We start from the raw sequence: 17,830 nt of genomic DNA, 5'->3' as shown, positions 1-17,830 counted from the left end.
ATATTACTTAAGTGAGAATATGAACCTACACAGAGAAAAGAGGAGCACCAGTGGAAAAAAGAAATAAGGTAAAATAAAGTTTTTCTTATTTTTAATTAAGAGACAACTATTTGAAGAAATAAGAGTAATAATGTAATGTTTGATTATAACATAAGTGAATTCAATGACAGCAATATCATGAGGGACAGTAGCGAGAAACTGAGTACACTCTTGCAAAAATATGTACTACACGTGGAGTTTAATAGTGTTATTTGACAATACAGATATATTAATCACAAATGGCATATTGTAAGCTCTGGAACCACCTCTGAAATTTTTCTCAAATAAATATATTTGACTTCCTAAGAGTGGAGGAAACATTAAACCATATAAAATACTCAGTTTAAAGAAGAAAAGGCTGAAAAAGAAGCCTCTGGTGAACACAGTTATAATGAGGTTTATGTTAATCCAAATATATCAATAATCACTTAAATGTGATTGGTAAATACACTGATTAAAAGACATGGATTAGGTAAATAAAAAGGAACTAGGTATATTTTATTTATAAAAACCCCACTTTAAAAATAAAAACTGATCATTTAAAACTAAAGACAGAAAGATATACCATGTTAATAGTAACCAGAGAGGGAGTGATGACATTAGCTCCAGGTAAAACAGACTTTGGAACAATCAAATCTATCAAGGATAAAAACAGATAATAAATACATCATGATAAAAGAACCAGTTTTCCCAAAACACTTAGTCACAAATACATACGTGTGCTTACAAAGATAGTGTTTTAGTCAGCCTTTTCATCATTGTGAACAAAAGACCTGACAAGAACAATTTTAGAGGAGAAAAAGATTATCTGGGGCAGCACAAAGTTTTAGCGATCTCAGTCCATAGAAGACTGAATGCATTGCTCTGGGTCTGAGGTGAGGAAAAGGATTATGGATATCAGGGTGGAAGGGTGTGGAGGACAAAAGCAGCTCAGGACATAGCATCAGGAAGGGGAGAGAGAGAGAGAGAGAGAGAGAGAGAGAGAGAGAGAGAGAGAGAGAGAGTCAGTCCCCAGTGCCAGGACAACTCTAGGTCACTGTGGCTCATGCTGACTGGTTCTAATTGGATTCTTAACCATACATTCTTAAAAATGTCATAGTAGTAAGAATTATTCTTACCTCCCTGAATTTCAGGATCTGGTGTAAACTCGTTACTTTTTTTTTTTTTTAACCTATTTGCAGAACATTTGAAATAGGGATTTTTTCCCCCCTTTTCTCATAGCTCTTCCTTCCTATAAGTTTTCATGTTTTTACAAAGACATTGCCTGTTTTTTTTCTTCTTGTTTTAGAAGATGTTTAAGAGAAAGGTTCAGAAACACTTTTCATATTATCTTGAAACCATAAATCCACAGTTGGCTTCTCAGGAGTCATTGTTATTTAAAGATTAATCTCCTTTGAAAATGCTATGAAAGCAGATACCTGAAAATGTCTATGACATCATTTATCCATGATGAAAATGGCCTTTCTAGCAAAGAAGACCATTTCATGACATTCCAAAATATTTTATATTTCCTGAAGGAAAATACAAAATATTTTAGATCTTTCACATTTTTCTGTCTTTTTATGCCATTCTATCTTTTTATACCTGTAGTATACAGGTTCTCTTCTAAAATAAATAAAAGGTGAAATAAAGAGTTGCATATCAAAAATTTAAAATTTGAGTTAACGATTGGTCAAAATTTACCCCAGTGTATGAGATATGAATCATAGACATAGCCATGGAAAAGCTGAAGAATGAATGCTATTTGAAAAAGAACTGAAACATAGAAGGTATTCAAATATATCTGAATGGCCACATGTCAGCAACATTGATGACCTTCCAGCAGCATGACTACACATAAACAGACTCTTACTAAAACAAAGATTCCTTTTTTCTTCTCCTCTTCCTTCCCTCTCGCCTACTGCCTTTTTTCCTTTGTCATAAACTTATTGGTTACTCTTAGTCTTGCAGTTTTCTGAGTGTGGAGAATCTAGAAGTGAGTAAACACAAATATTTGTTCTGGTGCTCACATTCAAGTATAGGGAATAATAATTGGCTCGTCTTAAAATTATTTACTGTGGGCCAGGATATTTCTTTGTTCTCAATGCTTCTTAACTCATATGGCTCATCAAAACCTGATAGGAGATATTGACATATTGACTATTAAAGTAACTTAATTTCTCTGTACCATGTACCATGAAATTATAAAAAAATTATTTAAAATGGATCTTAGCCAATTTCATAAAATGATTTTTTTTCTTGCACTCATTAATTTATAATGACTCATTTGTGGTTTATCTGGTTTTGTATAAATAAATCCCACATGTTTGTAGTTTTCTTAATGAAAATTAATAGCTGTACAAAATTTTATTTTGTTCCCAAATACATGGGTAAATTTCCCATGAATAGTGTAAAAACACACATACATTGGAAGGTAGACTCTCAAATTAATGATAACAATCATAGCCATAGTGAATTGAAAATGTGCTCTTTTTCTAAGCCAGAAACCCATAATCAACAAAAACCTGGGCAATGCATCTCCATGTTTTACCTGGTAGGTTTCCTTTTTTATTCCACAAGCCCAAACTCTTCTTCTGCCTTCGTATCTGAAAGAGAAAAGAAGCCAAAAAGAAAAAAAGTAAGCACAGCCAAGTGCTCTCTAAACCCAGCGCTCACTACTGCCCTGCATCCATCACCTACGCACTGGTGGGCAGGTGTTGCCTGCTGGTGGGCAGGTGTTGCCTGTTTCCTTCTGAGGTAGCAGATGGCCCTTTGGGAGGCACCATTTGTACTCAAGGGTCCTGCTTCCACCTGGGCTCTCAACACCTGCTCACCTTTTCTGTCCATGCTCTGGAGGATTGTTATTATTGTTGCAGAGTTTGCAAGATGTATTGTAGCCTCTGATGCACTGACCCTGCCTCCGTCCAACATGTGGTTCTCCAACCAGAGTAACGTCCTCTCTCCACCCTCCAGACGGGGTCTTGCTTGCCCTTTCTCCACAGGCTTCCATTCCCACCAGTAACCATCAAGCTTCTTAGGCACTCATCACACTCAAGACATAGCAAAAAAATAAAAAAGCAAATCATTTTTATGACTTTTACAAACACTTAAGAAACAAACAACTTCCTTCTTCTTTTAGGCATTTCTTTTTGTAAAGTAAAATTTTGGATAGAGAAGAGAATGAGTGGCACCTGGAAAAGTCTGTTAGTGGCATGTAAGTACATAATTACAGATGAGTGGCACCATCTTTGTTCCTGGGTGAGGACTAGTGTGTTTCCTACAGTTTGACACAATTCCCAAACTAGACCATAAACCGTCGCATTCATCCAGACTTCCATGTGACCACTCCTTTGTAGCATCCTGCATTACTGTTCACCAAGAGACAAGATCACATCCCTGGCCAAATGAAAACTAAAGATAAAGAAGAGCTATCTAAAGCCAGGGCTCACTTGCTTACTAGAGATCATTATATTTAATACATGAAGGATGCTTTAATCTGAGAACAGAATAATATCATTAATAGGATTGCTGAATATTTCAATGATATTCTAATTTTGTTACAGGTTCTTGGAAGATAATCCCTGTCCTGTTGTATTCAATTGGACAGAATTACTGTGCCTCATAAAACTGTCAAGTTAATCTGGGTCATAGATATTGGACAGGCAAATAAAAATGAAATTATTGTTCCCCAAATTGGAGATTATAGATCTCCTACAGAACTAGAATTTAATAGCCTTAATCCCTCAATTTAGATGATCACTGTTAGCTGCCTTGATACTATTTTTTAATATCAAGGTCAGTATCTCATTTTCTGCATCAGAAATACTTTGAAAAATTATGATTTGGGGGAACTTCTATCTACTGTAAAAGTCAGAGAAATGATCTACCAGGTCTGTGTTTTTTCTTCTTAGAGATATGAAAGTGGAATTAGAAACTATGCATTTATAGGCTAAAAATAATCTCCTGAAGCTTATTTTCAATCACATTTCCTAACAAATTCAAACCACTCAGTCTCTCTTAAGGGAATTCATCACTATGGTTATTTCTCCACTCAGCCCATCCTTCTAAATCTCTAAAAAATGGAAGAACAATTTATGACATGAAGAGTGTTTACCGAGGGTGTTGCAGGAAGCCTTGACCTTTAGCTCAAGCTCTCCTCTGCAGGTGAGGTGACTATTTCATTTCATAACACGGCAATAAAAAATATAAAGAAAAGTCATGAGCAAATATGATCAAGTATGCTACACCATTATTTTAATCAGATGATGCTAATTGCTTTCATTTTTGTTTCTGAGGATAAAATTAAATAGCTTTTTATGAAATGTAATTTGTAATTTGTATGGTGGGTTCTTATTTCAGTGGGGATTGGAGACTGCTGAGCATCTTTTTATTTAACATTTTAAATAATCTCTTTTTTGATCTCAAACTCTGAAATTGAAGAGTGGGTAAGACCAGCTTCTAAAATCATTGTTTTAATTAATGATCTTGTGATTTGCAAGTATAAATTTCATTGATAATTAATTGTTTTTCATCCTAATCCAGCTCAGAATAAAGTCTGTAATTTGTAGAATTATGTAAATAGTAGAGGGGGGTTCAATGACAAAGGATTGACTCATGATAGACATGAAAACAGAAGAATAGATGGCCTTCAAGTATCAGTTGCTGTTATTCCTATATTTTAACTTATAAAATATATAATAAAAGGTAAAAACAGATTGTATACACTTTGGAAAGTATGAAAAGATTACCATACATGATTTTAAAAAATAATTCTCTGTAAGAATATATAACTTTTATGCTTATGTCCTTTTATGATTTTGAAGACTGCTATTAGGGGTTTTATCTCATCTTAATCCTAGATACATGTTTGATGGAATGAGTTCATTATGCCTATTTTATACATGAGATCTGACTCATAAAGTTAAAAGAAATACATTTTCAGTGTCATGCAGCTAGTAATTGATGGGTTTCAAACAGGTTTTTTAACTATTAGGAAAAAATCCTTTAACGTTTTCACTGGCACTTCAAATTGGTAAACTAGTTACATAAGGATGATATTTGAAATGTTACAGATCTTGACCTACAAGAAACTGTCTTAAGAAATGTAACTCAGTGTGTATGATGACCTGCTCTGTGTGCCTGGCATTTTTCTGTTTATGGATGAGTACATTCAGATGAAACCTGAGCTCTGATTCCAAGAGACACACAGTTGGAGGGACAGGTAAATGATGTGTTGTGACAGAGTGAACAGCTGATAATTAAGGAATATACAGGAAATCCAGGGGAGGGAAGAGTTGGCTTTTCCTGTGTTGGGAAGGCCTCATGGAGGGCATAATGTCTGAGATGTAATTTCTGGGACCTCATTTTCCCATTATGTGTCATATGAAATCATCAAGTTGCCCAGGTTTGTGAAATGAGAAACAAATGAAGTTCACGTACAATATGCAGTTTTTCTTCTTTTTTCTAGTTTCTACTCCAAGATATTCCTATATTCACTGTATGAGTTGGTCATAAAAGTGGCTCCCCATTGTCTAAGACACAAACCAGCCATACTGATTGCTCTCTCTGACACATTCTTATATCAGCACACTCTTCCCATGGCTCTGGCTACACCATCTCTCGGCCACACCATTGAAAATATCTATTGGATGGTCTCCTCTGCATTACCAGAATATTTTTCTAAAATGAAAATCTGGTTTCACCATGTGGTCTAAAACTCTCTGGTGGATTTCCAGGATCTTTGAAATAAAAGCCAAGGTTTTTGATAAATCAGTGAACTTTTTGGTAATATTGAGACTAATGTTCCATTATTCAGAGCAGAAGGTGGGGTATAGATTTGGAGGATGTCGTGGTTTGTATCTTAAATGTCCCTCAATGCTTCATCTGCTGAAGGCTTGGTTGCCTGTTGTGGCACTGTTGAGAGATGGGAGGGTCTTTCTTGGGGGCACCATTTGGTGGAAGTTAGGTCATTTGGCGCATGTCCTGAAGGGAACATTAGGCACACACTCCTTCTTCTCTCTTTGCTTTCTGGTAGTCAAGACATGAACAGACCTTCTCCACCATGCACTTCCTACCATGATGTTCTGTTTGCCACAGGCCCAAAAGCCATTGGCTGAAACTTCCAGAACTATGACATTTAAGTTGCTAGGCAGGACCTTGTCAGCCTTGTCCAGCCCTCCATCCTTATCTCCTGCACAGTACCAGACACTTGATAGTGCTCACTGACTGTATTAGTGCACTTATCCAAAAGTTATAATTAATATACTAGCATTCACAAATAGCATACAGTAATAAAAATCTTCTATTTATTGAGCACAGGTCATCGTGCTAATTGTTTTCATTATCTTTAAATACTTACATTATCCTTAATGTGTATATTTACATTACACTTTATTTCTAGGATGTTGTCCAAGGATTATTATGTTATTTTATGGGTGCAACTAAGACTTAGGTTTAAATCTTGATTAACAGCACCTAACTAATAAGTGGCAGAACTGAGATTCAAAACCAGATCTGCTTGGCTCTAAAATCTGTGCTCTTTCATTTACTACAATCTGCTCCTGTTCCTGTGTCTTGAAGATACCATCTGACTGTACTTGTACCAAAAGGTCTTATTTATAAAATATATTACCCAATATCAAAGGAAGCCTCATGTGTCTATATTATCCTGTTTTTCCCTCCTTCTCACCTAAATATATTATTTCTAATAACTGAAAAGAGTTTCAAGAGCATTTTTTGAGGGGGATAGGGGTTGGAGACCATTGCTACCTATGTATCACCATTTTTTTCATAGTGGATTTTTTAATAGAAATGAACATGCAGATTCTATCAGAGTCCCCCCCCCAAATTTCTATTTCTGCAGTATCTGAATTTTCCTAATGTTTTAATAGATTAGAAAACTATTTTTATTGGGCTTGATGGATTAACATAACAGTTTATGACTTCACATTGGCTCTTATAAGAAATGTATCTATTCTTATAATGAATTCTACTAGGACTAGCTTAAATTTCAGAAAAAATATATTAAATATTATTAATTATATTAAAATTAAATATATTAAAAAATCCAAAGCTCTTTTAAAAACAGCCTATTTTGTTTAAATTTTTAAAGTTTTCAAAACAGTTTGAATATCTATTCATTTAAAATATTCTATTTTTAAAATAAATGTATTTCTTAACTTTGTATTTTTTCTAAGTACTGTTATTATTGGATCTCATAAATACATGGCTTTGGTTTTATGCTTTTATTATAAATGGTATAATTCAAAATTCTGTTTACATTTTAACCCAATAATTACTTAGATGCATATTTTTATTATTAATTTATTTATATATTACATTATAGGGAAGTAGTATGGTATGGATGGTATCCACATTTGTTAAGGTCTGTAAACAAGTCAGGATGGCACCTGGTATTTTGCCAGAGAAATGTTAGTCTATAAACAAGTCTGCATGGTGCCTGGCAAAATGCCAGAGGGAGTGGTTTGTGAAGTAACAAAAGCGAGCCATTAAGTGTGGAGATTACTTATTGGTTGACTGCTGTATCTATTTTATGCTAATTAGATAAGCTGTGTAAAATGTATAAATACCACTCCTGTCCTACAATAAACGGCTCCCATTCCTGCTGTATCAACGTACACAAGTTGTTCGTCACCCCCCCCCCCCCCGGGTTATTTTGCCCAGCCAGCTGGGCTGCGGCACACATTTTAGAGATTATATGGTTTTTTTCCCTCTCTGAGCTCAGACATGCTTACTTTACAAATGTTTCCTGGGAATTTAAATAATTATAGCTTTTTTTTTTCTATGTCTTTAGTTCACTATATTATTATTTTAAGTTTAGCTTTCAATTTTATTTATTTTTCTTCAATAAATTTTCATTTACTAAGAAAGTCTTGCTAGCTGTGCTGGTCCAATAGACTTTGAATTCATCAATTATATTGCATATCTGTCAATGATATAATATGCATTGGATAAAAGTTCATTATAGTATAGCTAATATGAACATATAACTTTTAACAAAGTAAAGTATATATCTTCATCACATTTTACCTTTAGTTATATATTTCTGTTACAAAATATTGCTAATTTTGCTCTGCTATTTCACTACTGACCCTCCTCTGTATGTCCATGGAGTGCCGCCTGCCTGTCTGCACCCTCTCCTGTGTAGTACCAGCGGGCTGCCCAGAGAGGGCGCAGCATCCAGTGTGTGAATGAGTGGATGAACTCATTTTGAGAAATCTTACAAGAAAACAGGGAAGGGGAGAGCTTAGTGGAAGGATAAACAGCACTTAATTCACACATACTATTGTGCTAATTGTTTTAAGATATATTACTTTTTTATCAATAAAAATTAAAAAACAAATATGATCAAACTGAGGTTCAGAAAGATTAAGTAACTAGCCCTAAAATCATGCAGATAGCAACTGACTGAACTAGCCATCAAATTTCAAAGGTCACTGTTTCTTCCATTCTATAAATATTTATTCACACATGACAGTATCTTAAGAAATAATGGGGAATAAGTAGGTGGCTTCATGAATTTATTTGGAAAAAATCCATGTGAGAATCTTGGAACGTGTCATAATGAGTCTCTGATGGATTTTTGGTAGTCTTTGTTTTTTTCTTAATTTTATTTAAAAATGATACTTAAAAATTTGTACATATTAATGGGGGCAATGTGATGTTTTGATGTGCAGCATCCTGCAATGTTTAGATGAGGTTAGCAACATCTATCTCCTTAAGTATTAATTGCTTCTTTATGGTGAAAACTCACAATCTTTTCTACCTTTTGAAATGCATAGCACATTATTGTTATTTATAGTCTCCCTACTGTGAGTAGCATACAAGAGCTTCTTGCTGCTAAGTGTCCATAGTACCCATCCATCAGCCTTTCCCTATTCCTCCCTCAGCCCACTCTCCTCAGCTCCTGGTAACAACCAGTTCCCTCTCAACATCCATGTGATCTACTTTTTTATCACCTACATGTAAGTGAGAACATGTGCTACTTGCCTTTTTGTGCCTGACTTATGTCAACACAGTGATCTCCAGTTCCATCAATTTTATTATATATAACAGGATTTCATTCTTTTTATAGCAGAATGGTATTCTGCTGTTTCTAGGTATCACATTTTCCTTATGCATTTATCAGCTAACAGGCACTTTGGTGTGTCCATTTCTTGGCTATTGTGAATCCAGCTGCAATGAACGGGGGTACAGATATCCCTTTGACATGCAAGCTTCCCTTCCTTTTGATACGTACTCAGTAGTGGGCTTGCTGGATCAAATGGCAGCTCTAATTTTCATTTTATTTTTAGGAACCTCTGTTTTCCATAGCATCTATACTGATTTACACTTCCAGCAACAGTTTGCAAGAATTCCCTTTTCTCCACATCCTTACCAACACTCTATCTTTTGTCCTTCTGATGATGCCATTCTTATTGTATGAAGTGATATTTCACTGGGTGTTGCTGGGTATTTCTCTGATGATTTGTGAGGTTGAGTATTTTTTCATAAATGTTTTGGAAACTTTGATGTCATCTTTTGACATATGTTTATTTAGGTCTACTGCCCATTTTCTAATCAGGTTATTTTTATCTATCTATTTATCTATTTATTGCTATTGAATTTTTTATTTTTATTTTTTTGTACCAGGAATTAAACCCAGGGGTGCTTAACCAAGGAGCCAAATCCCCACCTCTGTTTTATATTTTATTTAGAGACAGGGTCTGTCTTAGTTGCTTAGAGCTTCACTAAGTTGCTGAGACTAGTTTTGAACTCACCATCCTGTTCAGCCTCCCAAGCCACTAGGATTACAGGTGTGTGTCACCATACCCAGCCTGCTACTGAGTTTTTAAGAGTTCTTTATATTCTAGATATTAACCCCTGTCAGATGTATACCTTGCAGATATTTTCTCCCATTCTGTGTTTTGTCTCTTCACACTGTTGTTTCTATCAATGAGCAGAAACTTTTAGTTTGATGTAATAAAATTTGTTTATATTTGTTTTAGTTTCCTGTGCCTTTGAGTTCTGATAGAAAAAAATCCTTGTCCATTTAAAAATCCTGAGTCATTTCTTCTGTGTATTCTTGTGGTAGTTTCATAGTTAAGGTGTTACATTTAAATCAATGAATTCACTTTGAGTTGATTTTTCTTACTGGTCAGAGATAGGAGTCTAGTGTCACTTTTCAATGTGGGAATGTCCAATTTTTCTAGCACCATTTATTGAAGAGTCTTTTTTTTTACAAATCATGTTCTTTGTCAAGAATCAATTGGCTATAGATGTGTGGATTTACTTCTAGGTTCTTTAATCTGTACCCCTGAATTGGATGTCTATCTAAATGCCAATATCACACTGTTTTGATTACTATAGCTTTGTAGTAAAATTGAAGTCAGCTATTACAGTGTTTGCTGCTTTGTTTTTGTTTAGATTTGGATATTCATCAATCAATAGATGCCTGGGTGATACTTATTTGGTTTTGTATAAATTCTAGGATTTTTTTTTTCTAGCTTTGTGGAGAATGTCATTGACAATACAGTGGGGATTGCACTGAATCTAGGATCACTTTGGATAGTGTGCACATTTTAACACTGTGGATTCTTCCTTTTGGTCCCTTGAGCTTTTCCCAGTGTGACATTTGCTTTGATACCTTGTCTGTTGAAAACACTATCAAAACCAAGATGCATATATTGTCTGTACTTGGTCTTCATTCTTTACAAAATTCAATAAAAATCAGTGACGAAGACTTTGGTGAAGAAGAGCAGAGTTATTATGTTTATCTTTTTTAAAAGAAGAAATCAACCCTCAACATGCTTTGCGGTGAAGTCTTGTATAAGATTAAATTTTAAAAAGTGTTCTGGTGGAGAAAGTCTACTTACCCCACTTTTAGCCTTAGGCTCAAGGTAGACTCTCTCTGAAAAGGTTAGGGAAACATGAAAATTTGTAGGTAGACACATATTTGGAGGAGGGTACTGGGGGAATTTTAACTATTGGGAGATAAAAAACAATAGGAATCAAGAAACAAGCATTCAAAAGAGAAAAGCTAGAAGGTACTTATTCTTCTCATTCACTTCCTTAGGATAACCCTGGATCTACTGCCTGTTTGGAGGGAGGAAATAAGATCAGATAAGACACATCTGGTGGAACCACTGCTGTTCATAACTGCTCATGGTGGTTTAAATATTTTTAATGTAACCAAAAGGAAAGGTTGTTAGTTATTTTGATGGCTTCTTCTGTCTCACCAGAAAAATTCCCTGATTTCCATTGGATATTGACTGAAAATAACTTTTCCTTTTTGTTTTCCCTTCAGTGTACTGCTATTTATTTAGCATTTTCATAGGGATGTTTTCCTTTTTCTTTAAAAGTAAAAAAGGGCAGTGTGTGCAAGTAGGACACATTTTTTTTCCTCCAATGTTAAAAAAACACAATATTTGCATATTTTTCAAATTGCTTTGTGTGCTCTCTGAAGCAGTGTTAAGCAAATCAGCATATTTATCTAAGGAAGAAGTCATATCCTAAAATACTTTGAGAAACCTAACTTGTTAAATAGCTTCTAGTGTTCATAGGCTTCTACTTGGAAAAAAAACCCTACAAAATAACAAGACCCTAATTCAATCAAGTGAATGGCTTCCTTCAGGACACTTGAGCAGATTTAAAAAAAAAGTGTATTCAAATATAAAAATTAAAAATTGAATACTCTGGGAAGAATTCCTACTATTTGATGTGAATGTGATCTAAATTGGGAAGAAAAAAGTAACAGAGGAAATTCAACCCAGCAGATTTGATAAAATATTTTTCATTCATCTGATCTCTGGGGATAAATATTAAATCAAACTCTAGTTGATTTTTGAAAATATGCCATCAAATCAAAACACACAATATTTGACTTTTTTTAAACACAGGAATATTTCTTTTTCAATATATATATTTTTTTCTTTTTTCGGTCAAATCTATGTGAAACCTAGTTTACAGCACAATATATAAACACCACAAGGCAGCCACTTTTAATCATCATTTTGGTCCCTGTTGTTGGAACTGGTCCTTCAAATACAGAACATAATAAGGGTGTGTTATCTCTTCCATTAATTTTAGTACCACAACAAACGATTTTTAAGCATTAATTCAAAGTAGTCAGTTTATATGAAAAAAGATAGAATTTCTTTTTGAAATAGGTCCTTCCTTCCTCTGGGTATTTTGGATGTGGGCACTTGCTGGTACCTGAAAGTGGTACTCCACAGTGGCTTCCCGCCAAGGCCACCCTGCCTGGAGGTTACATCAAAAGCATCAACAGCAACAGATTTCTCTTCACATTCACTCTGTCTGACAGTTTAGATTAGAAATATCTACCAGCTGTTCCATTTCCTACCTTTCTTGGTTTTGGTAAGGTGACAAATATAACAGATTTATCAACATTTTTTTTTTCTATAGCTGAAATGTCAGAGTCAGCTTTCCAAATATGACAAAAAATCCTAGTTTTTAAAAGATGTCAGGACTTCAAGCACATTGCATTTTTTTTAAATAATAAGGCTGTCCACAAAGTTAAACAGAAATATTAACTCATTATTTTTTAAGCACAAGAAGAGGAAAAAAACACATTACAGTGTTTTTTATTAAAATTCAGAACAATTTAGTATTTCTAGAAAAAGGAAAAAGGAAAAGGAAAACCAGGGTCAAGACTACTTTGTAGATAAAATATAGCTTGACAGAGAAAAGGGTTGATTGAGGTGAATAATAAGAAAAGGCATTTGTTGAGTTCTTTGAAATTTACTCTTTTCATAAGCCTTAACCTTTATTTTTTTGTTGTTTCCTATTTTTAAAGCAAAAATAATACTTGCCCTTTGTATCTGTAAGGACTCTAAGTTAGAATGAAGAAGCTTCGTATATTGTAAAGCATCACTCAAATGTAAAAGATTGGCTACTCTTTGAAGGCATTGGTTGAGCAGTTTCTAAAAACCACGATTAAGAGAGTCAGAATATTTTTCATTCTTGCCCATATTTGCCAATTTTTCCTATATTTCCCAAATTCCCTATTTCCCATGCCAGACACTAAGGGAGACTCCATCTTTCCAGCCAGGAATGCAGTGGAGAGACCTGAATCAGGGTCCTGCTGGGCAGCAGGACCACAGGATGCAGGATGGGGCAAAGGCAGAGCGGCAGGCACACGTCTTCAGGCAGAAGCACTAGCTGGCGCCCACATCCACGATACCCCAATCAATGCATTTTGCCTCTTTCAATGAAAGCTGACTTTTGAGGTGAACCTACCTGAATCTGATGTCAAGCCATTATCTATTCCTAGACTGTGCCAGAATGAGATCTGGAGTCAGCAGGTGCTCCCTCCCAAGGCATGCCTGGCGGACCCCCCCGCCCATTCCTTTCAACTTTTAGTTGGAAACTCTCCTTGTGTGTTTGACTGTAGCTACGGACAGTAGCTTTTCGCTTCTCTGGCATGTTTAGAAAACCTCAGGACAGTTTAAGGGGTCTAGACAACTTTTATCAGAAATGTGGACAAGTCTAAAGTGTCAGGGTAGTTACTGTTCTTGCCACCAGTGAGGATGGCAGAGGTGGTTTGCTCCTTGCCCTTTGCCCCCCTGGAGAACAGCTTGCAGAACCAAGGGGCAGTCCTAGGGGAGGACTGGTGGGACTGAATGTTGGTCGTATCATTTCTAGCCTGACTCACTTTGACAGGGTGTGTCCTGGTGACAGTGCCCCCGCTTCCTCTAGGAGACTTAATTATCCACTGGCCAGAGGCACAACAGAACTCTTTTTCTGGGAAATAAAAGCCACTGCAAATCTGGAAGACAATAGCGCTTCAGTCTTCAGGGAGCTTCTCTGGAGAAGGCTCCTGCATGTACATGGCATTTGAAAGGCCTGCAACAATAATTCAGGAAGACAATTTATATCATCTTAATGATCCCTGAATTATTTCAATTATATAACCAGCCTCTCAAACAAGACAGTGCTTCAAGAAGGTACAGACACATTAGCCAGACATCTCAGAACGACAGCATTAGAAGAAACTTTAGTCAAAAATCATCTCAAACAAATAATCTCTTTAAATAGCAGCTCAGCAAAACCCTGCCAGACTAGCACCCCCACCGTAGCCAGCAGGGCAGACACAAAAGGCGTTTTGATGAAGGAGAAAATACCCAGCTTTGGGGGGTGAAAGAGACTCTGGGTCCAGCTCTGTCTTTTACTGTGTGGCTGGAGGCGAGTCATTTTACCTTCCTGACCTATTTAGAATGCAAGGAAAAATGATATGTTTTCCACTGGGTTCAACTGAGCATGAGGTGAGCCAATGTGCATAAAGCATCAAAGAACATGCTTAGTAATTGGCAGCTTTCTTCCCAGCCTTTTACCTGGCTGGCATCTGCCTTCTGCCTTTAAGAACTGCCACAAACTACATGACCTCAAGGAAAGCATTTAACCTCTCTTGGTCTCAAGTTCTTTGAATGTAAAATGAGAACCTTGGACTGATTGATTCTAAGGTCCCTCCAAGGATACTTTTCACTAAAATATGAAACGTCATGGCGAAGTTCTGGAGCTGGTACCTTTTCTTTCGTCCCTTGGAGCCAGCTGTTATCATAGGATTGACTGGGTTAGACTTAATCACTATTTCCCTATGGAGTCAAGAGACAAACTAAAATGCCAGTGTTCTTGAATAATTTATTTGACTCCTAGAATTAGTACATTATCATTGTTGCTATGGAAGAAGTAATTTACATTTTGAAAGGGTATTTTACTTCTGTTATCTCTGAATGTATTTTAATCCTTTTACTACTTTGGAGACGTGACTCCATTATTTTATGTCAATACATCCCATACTGGGTATTTGGGTGAGGTCAGCTATTATCTTCCATATCTGATGAGGTTAACACATGGCGACTCTAAGTGCTCATATGCAGATAATGAATGTGAACCAATCTCCAGAGTGCACCGATCTTATTAGCCCCTAAGTTTTTGTTTGCTTTCTGTTAGTGTGATCTATAGCTTACGTATACACAAAGTTTAGTCTATGTATACACAACAGTTTACGTATATACAAAGTTTAGTAATGAAAAACGGAGGTTGGATTGGAGAGTATGTAGCACTGTGGAAAGATATATTTGGTAATCAGACAGACACTCAAATCTATCCTCTGTCACTTATCAGCACGTGACCCTGCCTGGTCACTATACTAATCTGAATTCCAGTTCCTTTCCATATAAAATGAGAATACTACTGAGCTCCAAACTGACTATGATACTAAATGAGCACATACTTATGAAAAGACCTTTTCAATATTTCTCTACAACATTGTATTGCATATTTTCATTAGTAAGGTGAGTTGATTACTATCTGTCCATTCTAGGAGACTTTAGCATAGGGAGGGTTATAATGCAAGAGAAGGTGGCCATACCTGCACGTTAGAGAAGGACACTCGGAAACCAACAGCAGTAACTGGAAGTTTGTTAGAATAAGTGCCTTGAAATTAATGAGATGGTCAAGAGAACACTGTACAGTACTGAAGGAAGCCAAAGCTCTGAAAGCAGGTGCGAGAGACGCCCTTTGAGTCCTCCGACTCCCTGATTTAGAATGGGGCTCATGGTCTAGATGTTCATTTTCCAGTGTTTCAGTTTCCCTTGTTCTAGAACCATGGTAGGACTGCTCCTTTGAAATAAAAGTGACCTTGTGACTTGCTTTAGCCTATGAGGTGTGCATGGTTGTGACCTGCCCTTATGGCCACATGGTGGTCACTCCCTCAACCAGTCCCTGCCCCCATGAGAATAATTTGGAGCAGAGGACCCTGCTGACCAGTGAAAGCCATGAAAAACAGGGGTTGGAGGGGAAGGGAAGGGACATGGGGTTAGAAATGATGGTGGAACCTGATGATCATTATTATCCACAGTACGTGTAGTGTATGAAGACGTGAATTGGTGTGAATGTACTTTGTATACAACCAGGGATATGGAAAATTGTGTTGTATATATGTAATAAGAATTGTAATGCATTCTGCTCTCATGTATAAATAAAAATAAATAAATGAAATATAAAAAAGAAAATAAATAAATAGCTATAGTCTTATACCAGAAAAAAAGAAAGAAAGAAGGAAAGAAAGAAAGCAAGCAAGAAAGAAAGCAAGCAAGAAAGAAGGCAAGCTATGAAAAACAAGCCAAGAATGAGCCTGTGCTGTCCTGACACATGTTATGTGACTCTTGTGAGCCTATATAAACTAGGGTCTCCTGACATATAGGATAAGTTAAGATAATTAACTCATGCAGAGGTTTTTAAGAATTTCTGCCCTTTCCCTCAAGTGAGAAACTGGAAGCAAGGGATGGGGAAGATCTTAACCTGAGGGACCGTGTGGGACATGGGGCATGTGAATGTAGAGAAGTGGCCCCTTCAGAGAAAAAGCTCTTCCTAGATGGGTGCCTGTGTCATGCTGCACCTGCAGGTCAAGACGGGCAGCCTGAGTCCTGCCTACTGCCAGAGGCCATTCCCATTGCTAATGTCTACCCCGTCACAGTGGGAGAGGGTGGTCACTACACACGCTGGATGCTCAAGGGGAACCTTGCAATCTTTTGAGGCTCTCATTACACAGATAAAATGCCCTGGGAAACACAGAGACAGTGTTGCTTGGGTGCATTCTTATCAGTGAGACCCAGATCACTGCATGCAAGGGGAAGGTGACCTCTCCTGGTGACCAGTCCACGCACATGCTGCAAGACTTGCCTCCACTGTCATCGCAGCCCACTGCCTCTCCAGCCTCCTCTCCTGCAATGCTCTCCTTTGTTCCTGTTTCACTTCCTTCCTCCCAGTGAAAGCCAGCCTGTCTTTCTAACGTCATCTCAACTATCTCTCACACCCCCATCCCCCAGGGTCCATAAGATAATCACAGAAGCTACCCATCATATTATGCACTTTCCCTTTGCAGCACCTACCATGATTTTTTTTTTTTTTTTTACAATCAGTTTGGTAATTGTCTGATTAGTGATTATCTCTTTCTCAAATTCAATGGCTACCTGGGTGGAGGGCGGTGTTTCCATCAGTGTGCGCAGACAGTGCCTAACTCTCACGTGCCTCAACAGCTATTTGTTAAGTGAATAATGAATGCGAGTCACTCGGGCGGCCATCTGACATGCCGTTTTATCAACCATCTCAAGCTCTGTGAGATATGGAGCTATCTCTTCATTTTCAAAACGAGGACTGGTTAAAAGATTTACCCCAAATGTTGCACGTAGAAGGCGAAACTGTATTTTGTATCCATGTTTATCTGACTTCAAAGCCTGTGATCTTTCTTTTGCCTGCCTCTGCCTCGCCGGAGACTAAAGAAATGCTTTAATTTTGAGGGAGTTAATAATGCATGGGACCTGAATTGAAAATAATTTTATGCCACTCTGCTCTAGAAGAATTTTTTATTATCCAGCTGTAGCTTTGTGCCTTCATCTCTTATCAAAAAGAGGTAATTATCTTCATTAGTAGGCAACCCCTTTACTCCCAGATAACTTTGATGCAGTTGGTAAACCTCTATTTTCTTTACTCCTTGCTCCCTGTGAACTCCCATCTTCAAAAGCTGTCAGTTTGCAACCAGATGGCCAACTATTATTCACTCTTTAAGTTCCTCTGCAGCCATGCATCACCAGGTCCATCAGCAAACAGTAACATATGAAAACATATTGTCTCATCTTTAGTATCTCCAAATGTCGCTTTAACATTTGTTATTCCACTCCGGTTCCTAATTAAAGAAAGCTCATTTCCAATTCCCCTGACTGATATCTACCATTTCAATAATGCCCTTTATGTTTGTCCTGGAATATTCATCATTGTCTTGTTAGTGCTG

This window comes from Callospermophilus lateralis, chromosome 8 (genome assembly GCF_048772815.1).
Source record: "Callospermophilus lateralis isolate mCalLat2 chromosome 8, mCalLat2.hap1, whole genome shotgun sequence".
Lineage (NCBI taxonomy): Eukaryota > Metazoa > Chordata > Mammalia > Rodentia > Sciuridae > Callospermophilus > Callospermophilus lateralis.
The sequence above is the reverse complement of the archived record's forward strand: the minus strand, read 5'-3'. Positions refer to the sequence as shown.